This window comes from Hyposmocoma kahamanoa, unplaced genomic scaffold, assembly GCF_003589595.1.
Source record: "Hyposmocoma kahamanoa isolate Upper Pololo Valley unplaced genomic scaffold, ASM358959v1 93, whole genome shotgun sequence".
Taxonomy (NCBI): Eukaryota; Metazoa; Arthropoda; class Insecta; order Lepidoptera; family Cosmopterigidae; genus Hyposmocoma; species Hyposmocoma kahamanoa.
In genome coordinates this window covers 383,791-408,031 of record NW_020654810.1, presented here as the reverse complement: position 1 = coordinate 408,031, position 24,241 = coordinate 383,791, and the positions used below count along the sequence as shown (strand labels likewise).

Sequence of the window (24,241 nt, the reverse complement as noted above, 5' to 3'; positions counted from 1 at the left end):
GGTAGGCAACGGGGGGATTTGATAAATTGGTTTCCCTTTTATGGTTTGGGTGACAGGATAAGGTTATTCTGCGTTGTTAATTATCGTTTTTGATATTTTTCTAAACGGTTTTAGTGTTCTACAGCGTTTGTGATACTGTATAAACCTATAAAATTACAAAACCAACACCAGGGTTCAGGCTATAGTCTACCACCATCGATTGTATTAGGTTTTTCTTTTATAATATCAAGTGACGGAACGAACAAGTCTTGCGCCTGATGGTAAGTTACACGTCTGTCCATAACAGTTGCAGTGCCTCCCAGGGCTTTAAATCGCAAAGATCTGAGGCGCACTGCCGCTGCGCCCGTCACCCTGTGACATAAGTTGACAAGTCCCGTATTATGTCTGTAATTTCAAAACCGGAACACAGTAATGCTGACATTATTGCTTGGTGGCAGAAATAGGTAAGGTGGCAGTACTTCCCTGGACGGACTCTTTCACAAGGAGCTCTACTGCTACTACGAGGTAAGTAGATAGTAATAAATAATTTAGACTTGTACAATACATTGATTTTCAACAAAAAACATTGCGTCATCAGACGCACACACTGATGAAATGCAAGTGTTTTTTTAGGAAATAATTGACTACCTATTCATTAGTTGGAAATAGAATAAACGCAAATGAATAATTTGTTGACAAACCAATCGAAATTGGTCGGGAAATCGACTGACGCTGCAAATCGTTGAAACAGTGGTCGTGTTTATCGAAACGAAAATTTCAATGTGGAACTTTTTATACCGCCTGCTCTACCTGGAATGGGGCCTGTTACTTATTGTGTATTACCTACACATACAGTGCGTAGGGTTCATGAGGGATCTGTTTTAAACTTTTCTTTTTAGATTAATATACTGAATCCAGTTTTCGTAGTTAACAAAACTTTGATTAAAAATTAAGTCCAAATTCGAGAGTGGGGACATTACACGCTTTTTCGACGATTGTGGAAATTCTCCGAAACGCAGGTTTCATTTAATATTTTCACCGTTCAATAACCTCTTTATTTTTTGTAGTAAAGGAAACTGAAAGGAAGTTGTTTTCTTTTTATTCTCCGACTTATGTTTCTTTTTCATCATTCTAACTCTATTTCGGTACCGCCCTTACTATTACTTACCATAAAGTATTGCCTACATTTTCCGGCGCGGAAACCGCGAGCAGCGGACCTAATGCCCGTAAAATAACATTTTTTCCTTTCATAATTTCCCATCAGCGGGGCGCGACCAATTTTTCATCCTTGTTTACGCGCCATGCAAATTCCGCTTATTGCTGACAATCTTTGTCAAAACAAGAGTTTTCGGGTTTTATTGGCTCTTCACGTGATCACCACTTGTGCCACCTCATAAAATCCTACGAATAAATTTTACTAATGTAATGCTTCTGGACGTAACGGTCGCTTAGTGTAATAAAAAGCTATTTGCAATATTTTTTGGGAAAATGACTCTCTAGTGTTTTAGGTAAACAAACTTATTTAAATGTGTCTGTATCAAAACTTCCAATATCGTTATAGTTATAAATTAGCGGTTGCTACAAATAAACTAAATGATTGTAAGTTTCTTTAAAATACTTGCGTTCATGAAAAAATGTGAATAAATTAAATTCGGCTAACGAACGTTACGGAGTTCGAAACCACTTTCAAAATTCACAGAATTTGAATGTAGCGATTTTCATAAATTTTATTTCCGAAATGCCAAATTTCCTTTTTACTATATCTATTTATTACAACTCAACATCGGGCTCATCAACGTTGAAAGTATTGCAAACATTTCCGACCATATTTGAGAAAAATATTTTTTCAAACATGCTCGAAAGTGTGTACTTAACTTTCAAGAAACAAACACAGAAAATTTGTCATTTATGGGCCGTGTGACGTCTTCCCGGTCAACGCCTGCAAAGTAAGTATGAAAATCCATTACTGTCCGCTAACCAACTAACAATGAACGATATAAATCGGCAAAAGAAAAACACATACAGGCAACTGTCGAGTGTTCGTAATTATTAGAATTAAAAAGACCTACCTGTACTGCTTACTTTTTTGAAAAGAAAAAGGCAGTAAGATAAAGCATGTATGTATTTTCGTCGCGAAAATGAGTTCTAGTGAGCAGAGCTATTACAAAAATACAGCAATGGATACAAATCCCACCACATCATCATCAGAAGTTCAGCAGACTACTATTTAATGTGCCGGGAAAAACAATAACATTTTCTTTCAAATATTTATTTTGATATTTTTTTTACTTTTTCTATTAAACATCTTCCTCTCTTTAGTCTTTCATTATTTTCTCACATTGCTTGAGAAAAGCACTATACATGACTCGGCGGGGATTATTTGACTCTTACTAATACAAGGCCTCGTAACTCATACTCGTCCAGCAACCCCTTACTTCCCGGCCTCTGCAATAATGTACTTACATTTACGTTTGCGGGAATTTGATGAAAACCAAAAAGCTGCAGACATATGTTAACAAGTTCAAGAGAAATCTTCCATCTAAAAACGTATCATGGATATATTCACGAAAATGTAACGAGTGAGACAGATAACAGAGCAATTTAAGAAACGAAACTCGACAATCGAAGCACAATAGGTTAATTTCAATCACAAAAGAGATGAGTTAGGTCGCACCACGCATCTGTTTACGATTTTAGAACAGTTAAGAATTCAGGATAAGATGTTCGTAATAGAGGAAAAGTAAACGTCTTCGACCCGGACACTTATGCACTTTCTTACTGTCTATACTATGTACCGTTCAACGCTGTTATGTAAAATGTTTTGTATTTTGTATTGCTTTATAGTCAGTAAGGTGAAACAGGTGAACAGCTCTCACAATGTTCAATTCACAAAATGGTACGTAGCACACGACATTTGGAATGAAAAAAGAACTTTTTCAATCATTAAATTATTTACGACATATTTACCTATCTTTTATCTAAACGAAACCGAAACGGATCACAACATTTTGTAGTTCATAAAAAAAATCACTTCACTTGAACAACATATTATGAAACACAATTTATCGAAATTTTGAACATGCGCACAAATTGGTTAACGAAAAAAAAATCAAAGACGACCGCCCGACGCATGTGTATAACACTATCTATGTACTGGAATTGAGCAAGAGCGAGGATCTTTTTTATAGCATACCACCCATGACATTCACAAAGCCAATGACTATAGTAGACAAAGTAATTCATTAAATTGCATGTAAATTGTGTATAGTGTTAAGCCATCGGCCAACAGAAACGTTAAATTGGCTATCTAAGCATTAACAAGATAGTGAAGGCAAACATTTGAACAAACGCAATAGATAAAACAGTAGATTATTGTGTTTTTAAAAGATGAAGAACTGTTTTGCAGTGCATTTGTATTTTGTGACATTATAGTATTTTTTGCACAACGTATTATTGATATCAAAGCTAAACTACTATTGACCTGCTAAAGGTAATAAATGGTAACGTAGCCAAAATTTTTTTTTAAATTAGTTGCAAGTTTTATAGTTGATATATATATATTTTTTAACTAAATCAATACGTCTAATGGATATGGAGGTAAATTTTGCAAAAGAATTACCTGTACTTTACCTGTCCATTTTGCGCCGCAGACGAAGCCGTAGGCCTCAGAATGTATTACAATATTTGAATTGTATAATATCAGATTTGTGATAACGCCGATGCACGTGTCTCGTTCCGCATGTCTTCATATTTGTTGAATATTACTTTCATGCCACAGTCAACACTGCTGACGCGATTTACGCGTGGACGCGTCAAAATAAAGAGAATTCTAAATATTAATATGTAAATATGTGTATGCCTAAGTTCTAACAAACGTGCGCCGAACATAACAGGCAGTCAAGACTACGCTGCTTTGCCTGCATTGGTTGAAGATCGCGAATGGGTGAATGTCGGGTGGCACAGGAGTTTTTGCAACTGATTAAGACGACAACAATGACGGGCATCATACTAGATACCATTGGGAAACCCAGTTAGAAAAAGATTTTAAGTCCCAAGCTACCGAATGAGAGGCAGGTGAATTCACGAAACAAGCAATTTCTTTAAGTTTTTATTGAATTGATATTCAATTGTTACGTGAAATTACTCCACCAGATTGTTCTAATTATTAATACAAAGATCGAACACTCAAAACAAAAATTCCTTCGATCCGGCCGGATTTGGAGCGACGTATTCTAGTATACCGTGACAGACGCTATACCAACTAAGCCACAGAACGAACCAGCGGACCTCACGAATTTTTCTGTGTTTGTTGTCGTGTCTTTGTATTTGGTTTATTCAGCGACTTTTTAGCCGTAGCGCTGTCTATGAGAAATGTTAAGTATTTCGTCACCCAGTTAGATACATTTACAGCTACCAGTCCTGGCTAGAGATGTCGCTATTCATTGTATTTGAATTTTTATTGAATTGATATTCAATTTTTTTTATGTGAAATTGCTCCACTAGTTTGTTATAATGCAAAGATCAAACACTCAGAAAAAATTCCTTCGAACCGGCCGGATTCGAACCGACGTCTTCTAGCATACCGTGACAGACGCTATATCAACTAAGCATTTTCTTTCTCTTCGCTATGAAAACTAACCATAGTCATATTATATTTTTTCACTGAAACCTGTCCCACAATAATTTCCGCAAGTGACGACGCAGTAAATGAACTTTACTGTTAGTCAGTCACCGTCCGGTGACCCGAGCGAGCACTGCATCACTACAGACACGTCGTTCACGTCTGGCTGGAAATATTCATCACATTTTCCCTGCGCTGTCGCTAACCCGCAGCTGTCTCCTGGTTGTCCCCCGGCCGTCCCCCGGCTGCTCGTAGCGACCCGGTGCATGTGGCCATTTGTCACTTGAGTTATGAGATTACTTGTCACATCACATAAGTTTCATATTATCTTTTATGTGCTGTGGTTTAGTGGACTTTTACGTTGGCAACACTATTAATAAAATTAAAATATAGATATACCTAGATGTCTAGCTGCACGTTGTGGTATTTACTAGTTCTGAATTCAGTCTTAAATTAAATTAATTCACCCGAATGTCTGTTCATAAGCGCGCACTAAAAGAATACTAAACGGTGCGGGATTAAGTAGCAGTTCAAAAGCAACAACTGTAGATTAAGCGGTCGTTCTCCTCAAACTGAAGAGTCAACGTTGATCAGAATAACTATTTGCGCTTCCCTACGAATATAAATCAATTCGGAAACTGAGTTTATTCAATTAACTGAGAGCTGATTTCTAAATGGAACCCTTTTAGAGTGATTACGAGGGAATTATCTGATAAGCGACAGAATTTGAATGGTGTAAAGTGTGATTTTCATTTGTAAATGTTGGGAATTCAATAAAATGGCAAGTACAATAAGCGTCGCCGACAGCCAGACTTATTGAATCCTGGATCTGTTCTATCAGCGATTTTTTACGATCGTGCTGCTCATGCTCGAGCTAATTCAGTTGCACTTTTCTATTTGTCGCTGCGTTGAATAACGACCGCTCCGATATAGCCCGACAGTTTACAAAATTAATGGGACTCGTTTCATCGTCTGTTTTCATAAACGAATTTATTTTTCGATGCATTTTTCCTTTTGCCTGCAGCCGAGTTTGAATTACGATATTTGCGTTCTTAATTGAACTGCGTACACTAAACGATGTTTACTATGTTGTCGCGTTACTGGACACGCTTTATAAAAGTACCTTTCTCATAGGTGGACAAAATAAAGCATTGTCGCCATGGATTTCTTAAAGATTATGACCGAAACGTGAAATTTGATGCTTAACAAAATGTTCGATAAACAAAGAAACCAGTAGCGCATTAGCACATCAATGTGAATTTATCTATCAAATATGACATTAAAATTTCAATGAAACTTCGAAGTGTGAACCGATGCCGACGCAGACGCCGCCGCCGCCGCACCGCCGCGCCGCGGCCTCGTGACCCATGAGGTTCCGTTAAACATGTCAGGGTGTTTGTTTACGTGTTTATTATAAACCACGATCGTGTGGTTTTTTCGACAACTTTAATTAAAAAATTTGTTTGCAATTGTTTGTATTAGCACTTCTTTTTACTATTTTTCTAATTATTATTATTTTTATAATTGGAAATACTAAAACAAGCCAGATTGAGTATAATAATTTGAGAAAATGGTTCGTTGGGCTTTTTTAACGACATTAGACTGTCCCTAAATATTTAAATTTAAAAGTTGGACAAAATTTATACTAATTAATAAAGAAATTTGTCTGTAGTCCAAATGAAAGCCCAGGACGTTTATTAATTTATTCCCAGTTCGTATATTTATGGAAAAAAACATAAGTGAATGTTTATTGATAGGTTACAGACAAGATTTCAAATAATATTGCATAATCGTAAATATTTTTTTAAAGATTGATCGTACCGTTAGGTATACGCGAGTGCGCTAATAATAATAATAGAATTTCTTATCAAACCTTTTTTCGATAAAGTCGTGAAAAGTTCTGTACAGGGAAAGTTTTAAGTTTTTCATAAAAACTTTAAAAATAATTCATAAATGTGGCTGCACATCTTAAGACGCAAAACAATTATAAAACATGATGTCCATCGCTATATCAATTCAGATTACAATTATTTACGGGAGCTGCTAAGAGCGCGTGCGACAAAATTGTTGTTCGAATTAACAACGCATCGATTTGCGTCCCGCAGACTACAACTCTAACGAGCTCAAGGACTAGTTGTAACAACGCAGAAAATAAAATGCAGCGGAGTGCTGAGGTTAATCACTTATTTCGGTAATCAATGGTAACGGATTGGTACGAAGTCCGCATCGTTGCGACTTTACTAAAAATATACATTGCAAATTCAATCGCACTAAATTGTAGCAATTTTCTATAAAGTTACTCATGACTATTAATAGATTCTGGCATTGCTTTGAAGTAGGTTCAATGTGTAGTAGGTTCTTATTGGGGTGGCAGAGAGAAACCAAGTTTTCTCCAATATGGTGGTTTTATTACGCAAGATATACAGTACATACAGTTTAGGAGGTACAGTGGGAAAGGACGCCCCCTAAACGGCACGTAGTCGAGGACCCGTACACACGTTCCAATTAGGAAGCGGCTCAGTGTGCAACAACTAGTGCAACGTTCTAAAGAGCAATTCCAATTAGAAAGCAGCGCTAGAAACGTAGTAATGTGCAGTAGGTTTGACAGTAACGATTTAAAGCGTAGTTCCAAACAAGGAAGTACAGCTAGATGTGTAGTAAGTTGGATTCATTAATGTTCGCATCGCCGCCAGTGGTCGTTCCGCCAGGGAAAACCTTAACACCGCGATGCAGAATTTGCTATTTCGACGCCAATGCCATCTAGCGGTGCGTGACGGAACTAATATGAGTTGTTGCCTGTTATGTGATTTTGTTACACATGTTAATAAAAAAAACATTCCATTTTTTATTCCAACAATGAACAAATCCTGAAATGGGCATTTCTTTGGTGGTCGTGTTTGTGACTTAGATTATTAGGTTAGGTTTATTAATTTTTATGGAGGGTGGAAAAATGACGGGGTGACCCGGAGTATGGCTCCCATTTGGAGTGGGGCCGTATCCCCAGAGGGTGGTCGCCCTGCGAATGTGCAGGGCGTACATGACGGTGGCCTGCGCTGCCGCATGCGTCCTCGCCGGTACTCCGCCGTGGGACTTCGAAGCCGAGGTCCTGGCGGAGGTCCGCACCTACCGGCGGGGAATGAGGGACTGAGGCGAGCGACCCGCTCCCCAGGAGGTGGAGCGGGAGCGCCGCCTCGCGGCGCAGCGCATGCGGGACCGGTGGAAAGAGGGCTTGGCGGATCCCCCCTATGGCGCTCGTACCATAGAGGCGATCCGCCCTGTCCTCGTAGAGTGGGTAAACCGGTCCCACGGGCAGCTGTCGTACCACCTTGTGCAGGTGCTGACCGGACACGGCTGCTTCGGTCACTACCTGCACAAGGTGGCGAGGAGGGAACCGCCCCCGTCGTGCCACGTTGCGGCGCTGCGGATGACACCGCGCAGCACACCCTAGAGGTGTGTAGCCGGTGGGATGAGCCGCACTCTGACGGGGACTGTAGGGCAGGACCTCTCGCTGCCGATTGTGGTTGCCGCCATGTTCGATAGCGAGGAGTCCTGGGAGGCGGTGGCCTCCTTTTGCGCAGAGGTTATGTCGCAAAAGGAGGCCGCGGAGCGGGTGCGCGAGGACGCGGCGGACGCGCACCCGCTCCGGCGCAGACGTACAGGGAGAAGGCGAAGGCAGTTTGCTGCTCGCCTGATCCCCTAGTGAGACCAGCGGGCTCTGGACAGGGACTCCGGAGCCTGCATTGCACGGCCTCACTCGTCTGGGGGGCGGGTCGGAGGACAACCGACTCGCCCCTCCGTTGGCGCGGGAGCCCTGGCGTAAGCTAGGGCGGCCGGGCGGCGTCGTGGTGAATGTTCACTGATCCCACGGCGCCGACTCAACCGGCGAGAGGGAAACCCGGGGGGGTTTTAGTGGGGTAGGCCTTCCAGTGTGGAGGGAGAGTCCCCACATAACCCCTGAGTCTCCCTGGGCTCAGGGGTATCCATAAAGATTTCCCCCCGTCAAAAAAAAAAAAAGGGTGGAAAAATGAACTGCATGAAAAAATGTTCATGTGTGTTATGGTGTGCTTAGTCCGCCACGCGAGAACGCGATAAAGCTATCAGTATGAATTTAAGTGTTATGTATGTGAGATGAAAACTAAGACATATCACCGTATGATGATAATAAAGAAGTTTTTTTTTTCAAATAACGACTAAATAACCTAACTGGTTGTAATTATTGCGAGACAGGTCTAATTTGGAGCCGTCGATGAACCGACATGTCGTTTCACGGACCGTCGAATCCATTCCCTTTAGTTAGGTATTATAAATTGATGCCCTAATCAACAGCCGTTGACACATCAATTGTCAAAAGTGAGCTTGTTACTAGAATCTTCTAGTCACTAATTAAAACTTCAACACTGAAAACGAGTTTCCAAACATTTGCTTGTGAAAATAAAATTGATTATTTTTTGTACTGATAGATCCAGTTTCGTATAAGTCATTTTATTGTAATAGAAGAAAAAAAGGACCGCAGAAGTTGGTGGAATTTAATAAAAAGTTTTTTTCATACAAAAAGATTGACTTTTTTGTGTGCAAATAATCCTAACATTAAATTGAGTTGATCTAAAAAAAATAATCAATATTATTCATTCTCATGGACAACTCATGTTTCACCAAAAAATAACTATACCAGCATTGTTTTCATAAAAAAGACTTAATGGTTCCTAAGACAGGTTCCTAGTATTACTACGGTTTCGAATACTGTCATGATTAAAAAAAAACATATACTTCATATCACAATAAAATTTACTAAAGGATATTAAGTAAGAGTAATGTGCTAAATAGTAATGGCCCAGAATAAGAATGTAAGTGGTCAATTCGGAAACGCCTTAGGCGTGTCGAAATCTTAATTTAATCGGGTCCCTATCCTATCCCTCCCCGCGCCGCGTCGCGTTAAGTGGAAAGTTTCCCGACAGGTTCAACGCGCAAATCGACAGGTCGCGAGTCACGATCGTCTATTTCAACAACAGGGATTTAAGGAACATTAAGCATTAGTAACGGCTGCGGAATTTTGGCAGAATTCCATTTTACTTCAAAAGCACTTAGATGGCTGACGTAGCGTAAATTCTAAACAAACAAGTTCATCAAAAAGTTAATTTGGATTTCACGTTTTCGGACGTAAATAGGTGCATCATCATCATCAACTCATTATTCGTCCAACTGCTGGGCATGGGTCTCCTTCGAGGAGAGAGTTTTGGCCGCTGGCCGCCAAGCGGTATGTGAATGAGGAGATATGTGGAATCCCTCTACCTCATTGGTAGAGGGAGAATTTAGGAATTAAATTCATAGACAGGAACATTCTGTTATAGGGATTTCAACCGTCAACCTCTCAAACAAGAAGCACCCATTTCCGTACTCGGCTCCTACGAGTACAACTGATATATAAAAAGCATTCTGCGAACTGAGTTCCGGTTTTGAAGAGTAAGAGTACAGGCTTACGGGACATGCCAATTTTACATCTCAGGGGTCACCTTAAACGATTTCCGTGGTCTGTAAGGCGCAGTGGCGGTGCTCCTCAAGTCTTCGCGATTAACGCTCATGATGGCAACGCAACTGTTGACAATAGTGGCGCGTACCACAAAATGCCCGACTGGTTTTTGCCGTCACTTGATACCGTAGAATAAAGGTTATTTTACGAGATTTGAATACATTTTTATTTTAAACCTGCATTTTAACACACAAAATATGACGTGTTAGCACCTAAGGGTAGATACTATTGTTTAACCCCAACGTTAAAAATATGTGCTCTTACGAGATTCACGGAAGCATATTATTTGCGATTATTCTTTTCTAAAATGCCTTGCACGTGTATTTGTAACAACTCCAAGTCGTGTTATAACAGTTTCACTCTATCGCTCCTTGTTCGTGTATGAAACGGATTTGCTCTGGAAACGCAATTTGCCGTCGAGCTTAATATGAGTAAAACTGTCGTATAGTTATTTCCTCCAAAAGGAAAGCAAATTACTATTTTTTGCATTCATTAGTCATAAGCCTTTATGAACTTTCTTTCTTTTTAAATGATTCCAGGCCGTTTGTGGTGTGTATGTATAGTTTGAACCACACGCGTTGGAACTACAAGAGATCACAGACGTCCTTGCAGAGCAGTGCCGTGTCTGTTGGATATCCCGCTGTACGTACTTAAAATAAATGATATTCATTGGAAAACAGAATAACAAAGCTTACGAAACGTTCGTATTTTTGTACCTGAATTCTTATTGTGCCATCAAATAAAAGCGAGATTTTATCCTATCATAAGTATGCTCCTCACGACTACACAAGCTATACAAAGGCACAATGGTGCGGTATCTGCTTACGTAATATACAGAGAGTTGTTAAGAGATAACGCATTGTTATGAAAAAGTATACACACTTGTGAAATACCTTGTAACAATTTCGTCGCAGTTAACAAATACCTACGTAACTTTGCACCTCATTAAGTTGGCAAAGGCTTGCTTGGGGTACTAGAATTATTCGAAGAGAAATCTGCTACACTAGCTACACACTCCCCTACTCCGTAGGTTGGATTTCCCGACACCCAGCACTCGATGATATTCATCTTTCGGGATTACACTAGTTCCAAAACACCAGTCGTCCTCGAGATCACCAATGTCTATCGCAATGACGGCAAATATGGAGACTGGAGCAGCAGCTTGTGTGGAACGCGTGGGCACTGTGGCCTCCTCGCATATCCACGGAAACATAGGTGGCAGCACGAGGTTTAACGCTAGAGCAACCGACAAAAGCAAAAGGGTAACCTATCACAAAATCGAACTTTTTTCCGAAATAACGATTGTTTTGTTCGAATTTTCATTACACCGAAAACCGAATTATAACGTAACCGTTGTTTTTTCAGGATATGTTGGATGTTTATCGCAACGATACGATTAGGTTCGGTTAGGTGAGGTTAAGTTAGAAAAAACATTTTCCTCTCAAAATTACTTTCGAGGTTATGAAAATTCGAGCGAACGTTATTTCTGGAAAATGTCATTTCTGACTACTGATAGGTAAACCAGCAAAAGGTTCAAATACGCGAAAGTCAACCAATACTACGGCTTTGAAGATTGAATTTCCTCGTGAAAGAGCTTTCAGTTCGTGACGTTGCAGGTTCTGGTAACCGGAGGGCAGGCAGTTACTTCCCTTAAAGAAGCTTAGCTATTTAGCTTACAATTTCTATATTTTTCCTTTTTGTATTTTTTGGCACTTTTTTTCATTTAGTGTACCATTTTCGTTCCCTACTTATATCTTGAAATATAAAAGCAAATGTGTAATGCGAAATATCAGTAATTAAAGAATATTTCACTTTAGTACGACGCGAATGTACCTCCTACGCGCTGCCGCTGCTACGCTTCAGAATGCGCTAAGCGTCTCGCTAAAACGCGAAAAAAATGTACCTAATTATGACATTAGTAACTACAAAAACACACCAGTTGTGAGTAGACGCATAAACGTTTCCTTCCACAGTTAAGTTTTTTTGCAATCAAAATATGGATAATTTATTTTAAAATAAAATATTTTCATTTTGTATGAATTTCGAGAAAACAAATTATGTAGACGAGTGTATGCCGCATATTCGTAATACATTGCGGCTTTTACTTGACGCGGTACACTTATAGTCATTCGTTAGTAGGCATTTAGTAGGCCATGAAAACGAACGAGCGATACTTTCTATGCATTCAGTTTCGTAGTACTGTCGCGTGAGTCGTTTTTTTAGTCAAATTTTACAATTATACTAAACGTAATCTAGATGATCCCTGTGACACTTCGTTTAACGTTTCTCACAGGGATAAAGTAAAGTCGATAGATTTTTTTGTGTATTTGACTTTTAACCCAATTCAAAAAAGGAGGGGGTTCTCAATTCGACTGTGTTTCTTTTTGGTATGTACGTTACGCGATAACTCCGGCCGGCATTTGTGAACCGATTTTGACTTAGATTTTAGACTTAGAATATGTTACGAAATGTTCTATAGCGTTTTCTTGCTATTTGTTAATTTTCCACGTAACCTAAATTTAAAATAAAATTGGATTGAGTCGACAGCTGTAACATTTTCGGTTGTCTTACCGTTCATCCATTTGTTCAACCATTAGCAGAAAGCTATGTCGGGAGTAAATTAAATTAAGGCAGTTACGAGTTAATTAGACGAGCGTTTTCATTATTTAAGTAAGCATTCGAGATTTTCTGTAACAAAAAGATAATTATTTAATACGTTTTTTCAAACAAACCGACGTTTCGGGCCCTTTACGGACCTCATAGTCAATACAACACACGCAACAAATATACGCGATTTATATCCGGAAAATAAAACAGTTTCATTTCCTATTTTTTGTAACAATCGCGAAAAGCTAAGAACTCGATAAGTTAATTTTATTGCAAGAATATTAATTGTTAACTTTAATTAATAACCATTGAAGTCGATTAAAAAATGAACTCTTAAAGCAAATTTTAAATTTTTCAAAAAATCGACATTTTTTTCATTAATTATGTTATTATGGTGTTATTTCACTATATTAATATTTCGCGGCTTCTTGTATTCAATAAATACTTGTAAAATCATTGTTCTAAGTACGTGCTCCGTCTGCTTCGTCGATTCAATAAATCGCTTGAGCGTCAACGGAGGTTTCCCATCACTAAACAGCGCTTGTGACGTCATAGGAAATAGGAGGGACAAAAAATGTGACACGCTTGGTAATAATGCAGTTCGCGGTAATAGACACTATTCTCGTGTCACATCAGCCGTCATAACAAGCGGCTTGAGCTCTTGTTGGGGATTTTGTGTGTAACGAGGACGTCAGAATTTCAACAGGTAATACCAGAACAGACATTCTGCGCTTACACGATTTACAAAGCTTTTTATTTACGTGTAGGTAATGCTAATAATTAAGGAATCTTAACACTACCTTGGACACTTTAAGCTGTCTAGTGATTATCGTGTTCAATGTTTATATAAAGGGTTCTTTAACTTCCGCTGTGCCCACACGTAAAAAGGAATTTTAGTGGATACTCCGATGGTGTCCATTGCGTGCCAGTGGCGAAGGGGTCATATAACATGATTCTTATCGGCTAAACCAAGAAATTTATTTTCCAACTTAGTAGGTGTTGAAATGAAAATACTCGAGGTATTCTGGGTTCTACATTCATTACTTTCTTTATACATACACACCCTCCGTTACAGGTATCTACTACTACGTCATATTACCTTTGACACGTGTCAATATGGAACACCCCATTCAAGTCGTAGCTATAATGCTGCCGTACATCATGGTTTCTCGAGCTACGAACCTATTAGTTACAGTCCACCACTGACCGCCCACTGCCCAGCGTAGGTAATCCCCGGTATGATGCATTTTACAAAGGCGCCTCCATAGCGCTCAGCGCACTATAGTCAGTGTGAGTGTTCTATTACTCTATTAGTTATTAACCACGCTATCCATTGTAGAGATGTCATGAATAATGATTTGACCGAATACCGAATTTTGTTCTTAATAGCATCAACTCTGTTTTACTAATAGTAACTTCTTTTAAGTCACTGTTCTGCGCCAGGCCTCATCACGCCTGTCCATAGCAGTTGCAGTGTCACTCAGAGCTTTTAGTCGCAAAGATCTAGAAGGGTGTCGGGCGCAGTGGCAAGTTGACAAGTCCCATGTGCCTGTACGAACCCTTTCTTTCTTTCCCTGGACGAACTCTTTCACAAGGAGCTCTACTGCTATTAAATCACCTTTTTGAGAATGTTAAAACATATATATATATATATATATATTTCGAGTGGAAATTTGTTATGCCACCTGGAATGAAAGTACTCTAAATACTGGAGATAGAAATTTTTACTTAAAGGAAACATTCCTTTATTTTTTTAAAGAAATAAAACTGCATTCATAGATTTTCGAAAATTTCTAGCAACACGCGGGAATCGAACCCGCTTTAATCTGAAAAAAATGCACCCTGCACTTTTATACGATACGATTTTACACGATAGGATTAATTATAAGAATAAAATCTTATACATGTATATATATATATATGGCGCGCTTTTTTCATTATTTGGTATTCGGTAAGCCGAATACGTAATAGTAGCCAAATATTTGTGCCATCTCTAATCCGTTGTGTAGCTGGAAGATACATACGTTGTAAGAAGTTTTAATGGAAAAGGTGTCAGGAGAGTATCAAGCGCAAACGTTGGGCGGGTGTGATCATTTCCCGGGGGTGTGCAATGAAAAGAAAGGGATAATACGCTGAAGAACAAAAATTTATACATACGCTGCAGGTGGTACGCGGGTCGCGGGAGGGGCAGAGGTTGGGCGGTGCCGGCAGGCGCTCACATCTCCATCGCAGGAGTGTCGGTCCCGGTCAGCAGGTCGATTCAGAACCTTACGACAACACTGTTGTCGACCGATTCGATTAGATATCGTACGGTTTCTTTTCATTTTTATTCACATTACGATTACTCGTACTTCTCGATCGGCAAAGACTACAAACGTTATTCAGAATACAGTTGTTTGTTGAACACAAAGCTAGAATATAATATGAAAATCTTTTATTATTTTAAATAAAATCTGGATTTTGTTCATATTTATTAATTTATTTGAATGCACTCCTATATTTTAGGCCTTTAAAGTCTTAAAAATGTATATAAAAGGATTTCATTTTTCTTGTAATCTGTATTCGCCGACTAACTCCATAAACGTTATAAATATTTATTTTTATAACAATATCGTATCCGAATCCGAATCGAACGTTTAACTCGAATGTTCTGGATTGGTCGGAAGCGCCCTTCGATTCGAGACCGATATCCAATCGAACGATTCGGTCGAAGATGTCGACGAGTTCTGAATCGGGGTCCTGGTCCCAGATGAAATGCCTGGGCCTTGTCCTGGATCGGCGATGGAACTTCGGAAAGCATTTCCGGCAATTTGCTCCCCGAATAATGGCCGCATCGGCGTTAAGTTGGCTCATGCCCAATCTCGGGACGCCGGGAGCCCCATGCAGAAGGCTATACGCCGGGGTGACTCGGAGCTCCCATTTAGAGTGGGGTCTTATCAGCGGCGACGAAATCGCTGCTGTGGGGCTAATGTGCAGCGTCGCCGCATGCGTCGTCGCCGGTACTCCGCCGAGGCGAGCGCCCCGCTCCCTAAAAAGTCGAGCGGGAGTGCCGACTCACAGCGCATCGCATGCGGGACCGATGTAAAGAGGGCTTGGCGGATCCCCCTTCATGGAGCTCGTACAATAGGGGCGATCCGTCCTGTCCTCGTAGAGTGGGTGAGCGGGTCCCATGGGCCACTGTCGTACCACCTTGTGCAGGTGCTGACCGGGCACGGCTGCTTCGGTCACTACCTGCACAACCGTCCCCGTCGTGTCACGAGTGCGGTGCTGCGGATGACACCACGCAGCATACCCTAGAGGTGTGCAGCCGGTGGGATGAGCACCGCCGTACTCTGACGGGGACAATAGGGCAGGACCTCTCGCTGCCGAGTGTGGTTGCCGCCATGCTCGGCAGCGAGGAGTCCTGAGAGGCGGTGGCGTCCTTTTGCGACATAACCTCTCCATGTCGCAACAGGAGGCCGCGGCGGACGCGCACCCGCTTCGGCGCAGACGTACGGGGAGAAAGCGAAGGCAGTTCGCCGCTCGCCTGATCCCCTAGTGAGGCCAGCGGGCTCTGGAGAGGGACTCCGGAGCCTGCATTGCACGGCCTCACTCGTTGGCGCGGGAGTAATGTAATGTAGTAATGAATGTTTACCGACCCCACGGCGCGGACTCGACCGGCGAGAAGTAAACCCGGGGGGGTGTTAGTGGGGTAGGCCCTCCAGTCTGGGGGGAGAGTCTCCACATAACCCCTGAGTCTCACTGGGCTCAGGGGTATCTATAAAGATTTCCCCCGTCAAAAAAAAGGTGGTATGCGAGCCCGTGTCCGTGAGGCCTATGTCAATCATCATAATAAGCATCTACAAAATACGATACATGTTCGTCTCTCTACTCGATTCTTTATGAACGGCAAAATTAGTAGTCAGCAAAATATATAAACAATAGAATAGAAACCATTTATTGCAACGCTATAACACAAAAATACACAGAAAGAAAAAATAAAAAAGCAAAACAAAAAAACAACGAAGCGAATATATCAAATTTTAAATACTTTACACAATTTGAATAACTTTCTTGTGTGGCATATGTAAAAGGATACAGATTAGGCTGTGACGCTGGTTTTCAGTGAACCCTAATTAATATGTAAACTCTCGTTTCTCTATATTATTTCATTATTATCATGAATTATAGGCAACGGTTACGCGCTCCATGGTCACGAATTAACTGGCAACAGGCGGTGGACCTTTCTAACATAACTGACAATCTCTGTTTACCCTCTTTCATTGCACTGCCGCCGTTAGTAGAAAGGGTGCTTGTGACAAAAACTCAAACCAAGTAAATTATGTTTAAAGAAATTAAACTCAAAAATATCTACTTTTCTCTTGCGGTATCTTCATAGGAACAAATAAAAGTAGCGACCGATCGACCTTTTCACATACACATTTCAACTAACGGCGGCATGTAGACGACTTCCAATAATAAGGACTCATACCGAAGAAACTTGTAATTAATGATAATGACTTACTGAATCACCAAGAAAGGTTTAACATCTGTGTATTATTTGCTATCCTCTATCCTTTTAGAATATCTATAACACGCTGTACTAAGCACAAGTCAACACAACCGGCGGGTGTAGGCCGCCCATTAAATCTCGTTCATCTCTTGTTTTCGCTTGCGATAGTATTGTTTATACGATTTATCGCAACGCCTATTGGGTAACTAGAGCTTAAAATTGCGAATCGTGCATTTAGGTTGAATCTGTTACCAGTATTGTGCGTTCTGAAATTGTACTTTATTTCTATTTATGTGGGTTGGATTATTTTAAACAAATCTAAAATGTCTGTAGTCATAGTTTGTTTCGACGGTGATAATTTGTATTAAGTAGTATAAATAGGATTTTAAAATCACTTTTGTCAAACCAAACATATAAAAATAATATCGGTTTTATTTGATATGCAAAATACATAAATTAATAAAATGATAATAGAACACAAAGAAAAAAACAGAAGATAAAATAAATAAGCCACAAAAAGCTGTCAAAATGGTCCATGAGTCATCGTCGGAGGACCACGCTTATTACACAGCCCTCGCTGTTATTCTGCCATGGCCCGTCATATAACACCATAATCAACATATTTATTTTGGTACAAAAAATTTAAATTCAATGACTAATTGAATAAATTATTTAAATTTGACACATACAACAATTAGACGAAGAATACAATCTTGAGTAATAAATAATAACAATTATAATCGCAATAAAATATTGATAAATTGAAATACGCAATACCAAACACACACAAATACACAGAACGTATACTATAATTACACAAGCTACTACGTAAAGCCTTCGTCTCGACATTGCTTTTCAAACAGCCACATAACACATTTAATTTTGAAAGTTAGTAGTGCTTGAGAGAGACACTGCCATTACAGGAGGAGGTCGGTCGGTCTAAATTTTAGACGTAGCAGACAAAGATAATATATTCGCCATTTTGAGCAGGAGACCCCTTTTGCGCAATCTCATATCATGATTTCTTCCTTTAAGTTTTTATATAAATATTTTGGTACTTGCTTTTTAAACAAAGTGTGCAAAAAATAGTCATAATTTTGTTGTATATATTTAGTTTATTTTTATTTTGAATTTAGTATGGTTTGATGGTCTTTCTAGGTACGGAGGAACAATATCTAAAGCAAGCATTCTGAACCCTTGTACACTATAAGACTGAGGTTGTATAAAATCGTCGATAGCCGAATTCTGCATAAGGATTTAAGTCTAAGAATTTAATCATGACTACGCTCTACGAATTCTTATATACAATTTAATTACTTTAGAAATCCCCTTTAAAAAGCGTTTGCACGCCGCTGTGTTACCCTAGCTATCACTTCTTTTTAATCTCGACAAGTCTCAAAGTAGCGTTGTTTGAGTAGAAAGACAAATTTGTGACGTTGAAAATACATTTGTCTTTATGTTTTACGCTTTGGATTAAAAAGCCCCTACCCCCAGGCTCGTGGCACAGTCGCTTCGACAAACACCGGACATGACCATCGAGGCAATGTTTAATATATGTAGTTTTTTATATTAACATATTTAGATTTCTGTGGACAGGACGAATGTAATGCGTGATAAGCGAAAATTCTGTCCATAGCACTTGCAGTGTCACTCAGAGCTTTTAGTCACAAAGACTCCCACTGCGCCCGTCACCCTGAGACATAATTTGACAAGTTCCATGTGCCCGTAATTTCACGAGCACCCTCACCCTTCAAAACCGGAACACAGTAATGCTGACATTACTGCTTGGCGGTAGAAATAGGTAAGGTGGCAGTATTTCCCTGGACGAACTCTTTTACAAGGAGCTCTACTGCTACTAAAAGCTTTAAATACACTTCTAGACATAAAGTACTAAAAATAAATTTTGTATATTTAAAACAGAGACCTACAAAATTAGGAATATTCAAACTACGGTTTCTATAAAGTTAAATATTTTCAGTATCTCATAAAACAAACTACCAGGGATGATATTTGCGTTAACGATAACGTCGACAATCGAACTGTCTCTCCTCGTGTTAATTTATGTTGTAGACCACAAATGTATTATTTATAATTTACTTAGAATTCCCGTTCTATAATTGTCGTTACTCTATTACGTTTCATTAAATGCTATTTGAATTCGGTTGCTATCAGGGGTAATAAGGGGTCATTAATACAATTCGCGTTGAAATTGCTCCGTGCCGGTCGTTCGATCGGACCTATTCCCATAGCCCTAGAATGCTTAATTAGGTCGTCTGATTAAACTTAATGCGTTCGATCGACTTTCCAATCGGCTAACTTCGAATGAAGTGTCCGAAAGTGGGACATTCGATACCTCACTGTCGAATGTGGGAGCAGCGAATGTATCGGAAAATAAAAGTAAGTTTTATTCAAGATAAATTGTCTTTGTATTTTTGCTTAAGGTAGTTTAAGAGAAAAATAATATGAGTCGTATTTATTCACAAGTGATTCATAATTATGCTTCCCATAAAAAATATTTTCTAAAGAGAAAACGTGACTGCTGTGATGAAATATTTAATATCGGGTCGGGAGCAAAAAGAAGGTCAATTCTACACTCGACGAAGCAAAATATTATTATTTTGCGCCGTCGGGTAACAAATTGGCTGCCAAATCCAAATAGGATGGTCTGGAACCGAGGAAGGAACAACGGTTTATTATTAATCTCGAGCGCGTTCCATACAAACGGACATTGTTTGATCTTACGTAAATGTGCACAACTTGCAAAAACAAGATTATATTCTAGATACGATTTTACAAACAAGTTAGTTTCAAAATCTGGTACTTTTCAACCAAAAACTATCCTCCGTCACACTACATATTTTTGGATACTGAATAGGTTTTTAAGTACTTTCTTCCCCGAAGTATCGAATGCAGAGTTTTTAAACGAATGAAACTCTACAGATTTTGAAATATCATGACCCTAGAAGAAATATCTAACGTGCTTGCGTTTGTATAGAGATCTGAAAGAAAATGTGTAGAGAAACAATGTATACGGGCTATAGAATAGGTACTTTTCACAGCAATTAGTCCGAAAGTATAAGAGATGGATCAAGTTAAAACGGATTCTAAAATATCACGCGGCAAGTTCACAAAGAGCGGAGCGACATCTCTTCATTTTCCAAGCAACTTACACCAAAAGTCCCCTCTTTGTGACCACACCCAGTGCGAGCTGTTAAACTGACGTGACATTTATAAGCAAAGAAACCATGATCCAGACTAGTCAAATGTAGGTGTCTAGTAGTTGGTGGTCTGGTGAATAATTTATCTGTGGGGTCGCATAATTAGAAAACAACATGAAATAATATTAGCTAAGTTTTATCCTCCCGTAAAGCACATCACGTAAATAATACACCGGATTCTGTTACATTACGTTTGAAGTGATAACTGCCTCCGATATATTATTTATGTAGACGTAAGAAGTCTATTGCACATTCCAGAAAAGTCGTTGACTTCCGAGCAATTTGAATCAACCATCGAGGAGCGAACGTTAAAAGAGTTGCGATCTAAACTGCAACTGACCCTTTCCCCCACGCGGAGTGATGATCGTTTAGCGATTCCGCTTGCACCTGAGGAACAAACACGGCTCTTGGAGGCCCGAAAGGAATGTACGGAGGTTTCGAACACTAAACCGGATGCGCCTGCACTTAATAGCACCTCAGATACCACGGTTTCGATAAGTGACATAATATGCAAACCTCTCAATAGAATAACGAGTTTAGAACGAGTGCATGACTCAATAACATTGACAAGCAAGAATGTTTCCATTAAGACATTTTCTAATGTTTTGCAGCAGGAAGGTGAATGGAAAGCGACATCACAACAAGACAAAGGATGGATACAGGTACAAAGAAATAGATTTAAAAATAGATTTATAGGAAGTAAAGGTACAGCGGCAACTAACACTAATTGTAAATTCAGGGCTGCGGATATAAAAGTACCGTTATATATTTACAATATTGATAAGAGCGTACTACCCAATGACATTGAGGAATATATTGAGAGCAAAACAAGGGTGAAAGTGACAGCCGAGAAGGTGGAAGTTAGGAAGAAAAAGAGCTACCTTGCTTACAAAATTTATGTACCCCAACAACAGTTATCTATATTTCTTAATGGAAGCTTATGGCCAGAAGGTATTTCATTTCGTCGATTTATTGAATTTAAGTCGCGAAATATTAAGACTCAGACGGTAAATAAAGTTAATTCAATTTCAAATGGATGAAAATAATGCTGAATCTATGGATGAGTGTAAACTTATAAGTTTCAATTGCAAATTAGTGAAGCGTTCAGTAAATTGCGTAAATAAACTGTGTAAGAGCGCTGACATCGTTGCGCTGCAGGAGACCTGGCTACTGAATGATGACCTGCCGTTACTAGGTGACATACACACGGACTTTGGTTTCACCGGCGTGTCGGCGGTTGACTCAGAGGCTGGTCTTCTAAGAGAACGCCCGTACGGTGGGGTAGCTTTACTGTGGCGTAAAAGTGCCTTTGAGTCGGTGTCAATTGTGAAGTGTAATAGTGTGCGGATTGCGGCAATTAAGGTTGTTACATTGGATCGTTCTTTTCTAGTGTTTTCGGTTTATATGCCTACGGATTGCGCTGATAACTTGCCTGAATTTACGCGGTGCCTGGGGCAAATTAGTGCTATTATTGAAAATAATGACATTAAATCCGTTTTTATATTAGGGGATTTTAATGCACACCCAAACGAATTATTTTGGAATGAACTGATAAGTTTTTGTACATATCAAGACTGGTTGTGTGCAGATATGGAAAAAATTAGTACATACATAAGTAACACATATTCATCTGTTAGTGATGTACATGGTTGCACGAGATGGTTAGACCACTGTGTGGTCGCGAAAGCAGCATGGGAGACTGTGGAAGAAGTGAGTGTACGATATGGCACATATTGGTCTGACCATTTCCCACTGAAGGTTACATGTAATGTAAAGGTACTTAGGCCTAAATTTAATTTTGTAAAACAGTGTGCGAATAGAGTTGTCTGGGGAGAGAGGGATTCGACGCAAATAAATGAATATTATAACTTGTGTAACGCGCACTAAAAGATGTCGGTTTTTCTGAGGGACTTCGTCTGTGTAACAGTGATATGTGTAACGATACTGCGCACAGGAGGGAAATTGATAATTTGTACAGTACAATTATAAGTGTAATGAGTGAGGCGGCTGACAGGTGTTCCAGTAATAAGGCGGTTAAAGGTAAGCGTCATATTGTTGGTTGGAATAAGCACGTGAAGCACTTACATGGTGAGGCGCGGCTGAGTTTCCAGAATTGGTCATGCATGGCAAACCTTCCCGTGGCCCTGTTTATGAGCACATGTGTGCAACTAAAAAGACATTCAAAGCTCGACTTCTGAGCCAGGTTCTGTTGGAACTGTGCCACCGGTGTTTCTCTATGGTAGTGAGATAAGTCGTGTCTCTCAATTTAAGTACCTGGGTCACTGGGTAACCGATAACTTGCATGATAGTGCCGACTTGGAGAGGGAGAGAAGGGCCCTGTCTGTTAGATGTAATATGCTCGCCCGCAGATTTGCTCGTTGCACCAAAGATGTGAAGATTTCATTATTTAAAGCATATTGCCAAAACTTTTACACAAGCAGCCTGTGGGTGAAGTATACGCAGAGAACCCTGAATACATTAAGGGTGCAATATAACAACGCTTTTAGGATGCTAATGGGGCTGCCGCGACACTGTAGTGCATCCGGAGGCGCACACAGATGGCTTTCATGCCATTATGCGCAAGAAGGCTGCCTCACTCATGATGCGTGTGCGCGGCAGCGCTAATAGCATCCTAGCCGTTGTTGCCAACAGGTTGGACCGCCCCTACCAACTAAATTGGGTGCAACTACATGTGCGTAGGATAGTGGTCTAGATTCACTTTTCACTAAAATTAAGTAATTTTGTATTGTACTAACCATAGCACGTAAGAAAAATTTACTGTATTGCTAACATTATTATGGATCATGGTCCGAAATAAATAATTCTATTCTATTCTATAACAGTTCTCAATCCATGTACGATACTTAATACTCATTTAAGATTACAATATAACACTCTTCAGCTTGGAACAAATGACAATTGTGCGTAGCATTGAAATGAAATAGATTTAGTTAAATATACTATTTAATAATCTCAGTACGGAGTACTAAAAAAACCGACCTCAAAAGTACGTGGAATTACATACAATTACCATGTTTTATTGAAATCGATTACCGGGTAGTGCGCACTCGGATAACTCGGATTCATCCCCTAGTTCGCCACTAAAATATAACAAAAATCGGTTCTCACTTCCGAAAGTATATCGAGAGAAAAAACGCCTTGAATTGGAGAATAGCAAAATCAACCATTAAAATAATTGCTACTTATAATAAAATTTAGGCGCTATTTATAAAAATGAATCTTCATGTGTGAACAGCCAGCCTTAGAGGTGGATGATTGTCTTCAAAATTAAATGGAACACTATGGAGATACCCTCTTTCCAAGAAAAAAAGAATCATGAAAATCGCTTCACAAATACCGGAGTTATCGCGTAACATACATACAAAAAAACATACAGTCGAATTGAGAACCTCCTCCTTTTTTGAAATAAGGTGTCAATTTTAAAATACCGTAACATATCTTCATATGATGAAAGCCTACGTCTTAAATACATTTTAAACTGCTTAAATCTATACATGTCGGAATCCGATCCGGATCCGAAGACGTAAGAGGAGATGTTGAGGGAACCTCCGTCGTCACTGATTGTACCACGAATTATTTGATGAGTGGCCTATTCACTATTCGTTATCAATTCGCTAAGTCAGCAATGAATAATAACTTCAGTTCACTGCATTTAATTCGTTTATACGTTTTTCACTGTAACTTGTTCATAAGTACAAAAGATGAATCAGGTTAAAACAGATTTTAAGTGCCACGCGGCAAATTCACAGAGACAGACCGCCATTATTCTATTTTCA

The 24,241-nt window shown here is 39.6% G+C and overlaps 1 protein-coding gene across 6 annotated transcripts in view; it reads right to left on the bottom strand.

Moving 5' to 3' along the window:
* Positions 1-24,241, bottom strand: part of LOC113237598 (somatostatin receptor type 5) — a 275,719-nt gene that overhangs the window by 10,693 nt on the left and 240,785 nt on the right. The window contains exon 1 of one of the 6 annotated variants that reach the window (XM_026474170.1): positions 2,947-3,134. The exons of 4 other annotated variants lie outside the window; for them this stretch is intronic. The gene's annotated coding sequence lies outside the window, so the exon portion shown is untranslated. Of the gene's footprint in view, positions 1-1,147; positions 1,255-2,946; positions 3,135-24,241 lie in introns of those variants that run through there. One more of the 6 variants, XM_026474169.1, reaches the window with a different exon arrangement.